This window comes from Melozone crissalis, unplaced genomic scaffold (genome assembly GCF_028551555.1).
Source record: "Melozone crissalis strain CALT ecotype California unplaced genomic scaffold, PUWL_Pcris_2 ptg000172l_1, whole genome shotgun sequence".
Taxonomy (NCBI): Eukaryota; Metazoa; Chordata; class Aves; order Passeriformes; family Passerellidae; genus Melozone; species Melozone crissalis.
The window spans coordinates 1,686,767-1,691,266 of NW_026535940.1; positions in this window are offsets into that span (position 1 = coordinate 1,686,767).

Genomic DNA, 4,500 nt, shown 5'->3' on the forward strand with positions numbered 1-4,500 from the left:
TCTGCAGGTCAGTCTCCTCTGGATTCTGGCTGCTGACCCTTATTCCTGACCCCACATCTAATCAACACGCCTTTGATGTCAGAGGCACGTGTTCATGGGGCCCAAATCTCTCTCTAAAGACCACGGGAGCTGCTCAAATCAGCACCTTGCCATCCTGAGGCAGCCCAGGAGCAAGGATGAGGAAGGACAAAGGTGCTCACTGGGGTGCTTGTAACTGTACCCTCTGTTACATCTTCCCCCAGAGAGAGCTGTCAGTGGGACAGAAGGAGAATTATTCCTTCCTTGGACTTTGTAGAAACAGGGAGCCCAGGGAAACCAAGAAACAATCATAGATTTGACACCACATTACTTCTGGATGTGTCCAATGAGCAAGATAAGGACACACTGAGGAGAAGGGGAAACAGATGTTGCAAGGGCAAGGAAGGGGACAAGACAGTTTTGTGGTGTGTCACAACACAGCTTTTGGTCTCTGCTATCAGAAATAAACCAAGGGAGGTGGAGAGAGGCACAGAGCCCAGGTGAGGGCAGGTCTCACCTTGACAGGGCAGCTCCCAGGACAAAGGCAGTGTGTTCCTTCAGCGAGGCCTCGCTGCTGTTCAGCCCCTTGATCACCAGCCGGAGCCCACCCATGGACAGGAAATCCTTGGCATTGTCCACCTGGGAGAGAGCAGCTTCCATCAGCACAAAGCCCCAGCCCCTGGAGAGCACCTCCCTTCACATCCACAGCATCCCTTCCCTCCTGCTTTGACCAGCAGGGAGTTTTATAAGGGATTAAAAATTCCGAGGGAATGGCTGTGGCTGAGCTTAGCACAGCCCTGCCCATGAGCAGAGATGTCACAGCTGCCCAGGCACAGTGTCCTTGTGTGAGGACATTGTCACACTCAGAAGGCATCACTGGAAACTCAAATACTTTGATTATAGCTATCAAAACTGCTCTTGACATGTACTTTGGCAATTCAGGTGGTGTCAAAAACTCAATATATCTGCTGATGTCAAAAAACTCCAGCTCTTTGCTCTCCCCTGAGCAAGCCTTTACTAGGGATCCAGGGAATTGCATGTTTTGCAAATGAAGTTAATTAATTGATGCTGTAATTGTAGCACCAGGAGTCAGAGATGTTTAGGAGCCTGTCAGCACCAACAGGGTGCAAAGGGGGCATGGGAGCGAGTAGCATGGGCAGTTCTGGGAGTTCTCCATGAGTTCCATCAACAACTTCCCATGGACAAGGAAGGAAAAAGCCAGTCCCAGCTTGGAGGGGTCATCCAGGAGCTTCCCCAGGGAGCAGCCCCACAATGACTTTTCTAAGCAAACAATAATGGATTAACTGCCAGTAGGGAAAACTTTGCACATTAGTGGGAATTCATCAGCCTCTGGCTCTAAGTGGATCAGGGGCTAGCCAGGCACAGTCCCAGCGGGCATCTGCTCTTGGAGAGGAGACCAGAAAAGGCTCTGGATGCTCATAGACAAAATTTAGAGAAACAGCACAAACTACTTCAAGTACAAAATTCAGTCCAAAGTCAAATTCAATGCATTTTGGTATTCAATGATTTTTTTTTCAGTTTAAAAGAGGATCTGATGAATGCTCAGAACTGCCTGCACAGAAAAATCAGTTTCTGCCTGCACAGAAAAATCAGGTTTAGAAATTCAACATATCTCTCTGAAAGACAGGGACACAACAGCAATCGTTGGCTGATGGAAACAGAATATAAAAATGAGTTATCAGCAGGGCAAGCCGACCCCCTGATGAGGAGGAACAGGACCACAAGCCATGCAGGGCATGTGGGACCCTCTTCTAGTCAATGACTTCATGCTCAGTGTTATATGTATCTCAACCATGTACCTTCATCAAAATTGGCCCTAAGTCAGATATTTCAGGTACCCAGGAGAAGAAGCTTTGTGTCCTACAGGTCTGTCGTTACCAACCAAAGCAGGACCTGGGGAGCTCCAGCTCATCTCTGCTCCCCAGTGGGACAATACCCACCTGTCCCTCTGCAAAGCTGCTCTCTGCAGGTCTGCTGGGGCTGATTCAGGATTTGCAGCAGCTTTTGTATCCTTTCAGATGCTGTTCTTTTAACTGTCCCTATAAACCAGGCCTGCCAGAGCTCTCACTTTTCTGCAGACCCATCTTTATCTACAAAGAAATCTATGCAGCAAGGCAATTTCAGCTGCTAGTGGGTCCTTTTATTACTCAGCCTCTGTAAAAACTGGTTTAGTGCTGGAATCAGACATTGACTTCTGCATGAGAGGGAATATATGGACAGGCAGGAATTTGCATCCAGCAGCTGGAGTGGTAAAACCATCCCCTGCTGTAACCTCAGCAGCACCAGAGTCCTTTGTGCTGCCCCAGCGTCAGTGAGACACCACAACAGCAGAATGTAAAGTGTGCTGTTGTGCTGTAAAGCTTATTCTGAAGATGTGCTTATCTTTTTTAACCAGAGTCTGTTGTGAGAGCTCCAGTTCTAAAACTAACAAAATCCCCAAACTTAACAACTTGAAGGTATTAACCTCTCTGGGGAGCAGTGGATGCTGCAAGGCAGCAGCTTCTACCTCACTTCAGTCCACTGAAATCAGCACAGAAGAAAAACCAAAGATCAAAAGAGCTCTTGAGTAAAGTGCACAGCCAAAGCAGGCGAGGGGAGGGATGGGAGAAGAGCAAATATGACAGCAGTTATTCAGGGAGCAGGTTTGAATTGGAGGAGAAAGAAAATAGGGAGGGAAGGTGAGAGAGAAAATGTTAGAAAAGAAGAGCGAGGGAAAGCAGCATGTCAACTGCACACGATGGAGAGGAAATTAGCAGAGAGAGATGGTGTAGCATGTCAGAGCAGAGGAGAGGGGAAGATAAGCAGAGTAAATAATTGAGAGGAAGAGCCTGCAATGCCTGAGAATGGGCCTTGGCTCCACACACTGCTGTGCAAGCACCGTGAATGCTGTTTATGAGTTACGCTCTTCCCTCTTCACATTTGCATTTGGGTTTTATGCGTTACAGATAACCCAGCAAGCCAAACCTTCCTACTCCTTCTCCAAGACGGGCTCCCGAACATGCCAAGCTGAATCATGGCTGAGGAGAAGCAAACTAGAGCTGGCAACCAAAAGCTGAGCAAAGGCAGAGCCCTTGGGCTGACTCTTCAAAGGCAGGAGAGAGCATCTCCCCGGGCTGGGCACCAGCCATGGCTCCCACGGCACGCTCCGAGGCACGAGCTGCCCCGCACCCACTGCTCCAGGGTGACCACGGCACAGAGCAGGGAGCAGCCTTTGCTTGCACGTCCTCCAGGGCATGGCATTTGCCACTCCACAGGGCATCCTGTGTCCCGGAGACAGCAGCAGGATGGCCGGGAGCTGAACAGTTCGGAAAAGCCACGGCACGGCATGGTACTGCTCAGATGGAGGCTGGGGAAGGTGGGACTTGCAAAGTGGCCCTACACAAGTCCTTGGCCACCCACATCTGCAAGGATCCCCTGCTCCCACAGCAGGGCTGTGACTCGCTGCAGAGGAGTCCTGGCAGTTCAGCCCTTCCAGAGTTATGCAGCACCAGCGTCCTTTGGCTGCTGTTCAGTAATTACATTAAGCCACTGCTGCTAAAGTCAGTCCCAAGCAGAGATAATGCTCTGGACGCATTCAACTGACTGGAAGAAGAAAGAGGAGGAAAAGCCATGCTGGCTTAGAGACAAGTCATATTTCTTCTCAGCTTCCTGCCTGACGAGAAGGTGCTGCCCAGCCATCTGCCCCGACAGCGCGGGCACAGAGCAGCGCTGTGATCGGCGCACAAAGGAGCCCCTGTGCTCCTGCCAGCCTCCTGCCATTCCCCCTCTCTGACCCCTTTGATGCTGCATGTGCTTCCCTTTGATGCTCCAGTCCCTGCTCCTCTGCCATTCTGAAATTGTTTGCCCCATCCTGTGCTGCAGGGATTTTCTGCTGGAATAGTCCAGATCGCTATGCTGGAATTCAAGGCATGCCAGGGCATTTGGGGGTTGCTTTTTAGCACAATGGCCTGATGCTCTGGCACCCTTAATCAGGCAAGATTAGCCCTGAGTACAAATATGAAGCTCTTTGGGTGCCCATTGTTCACAGTTATTCTCTGAGTCACACAGATGCTGTCAGTGACACAAAAGCAGGGAGAACAAACAGCAAGGAAGCCTCTGCATGCCCACAATGACAATTCAGAGTGGAAATTCAAGACAAAGAGCCCTGGAAATAACACTTGTATCAGCTGGCACATGGACTCTCTCTCTCACAGCAGCAACACTTCAGCTACCTGCCTCCAAATACCACATTTGGTTCAACAAGTGCTGTTCCAGTGAAAGGGCTTGCACTGGCACCTCCCAAGAGTTGTCCTATTCACCCTCTGAAATGACAAAGTGCCATTGGAAACTCTCCCAGTGCACTCCAGACTCTCCCCAGTCACTGGGGAGGGAGAAGCCAAGTCCCTTCCCACACGGCAGAGCAGAGGCTGGATGCCCAGACACCCTCCCAGGGGTGGCACCAAGGCAGGCACCAAGCCCAGG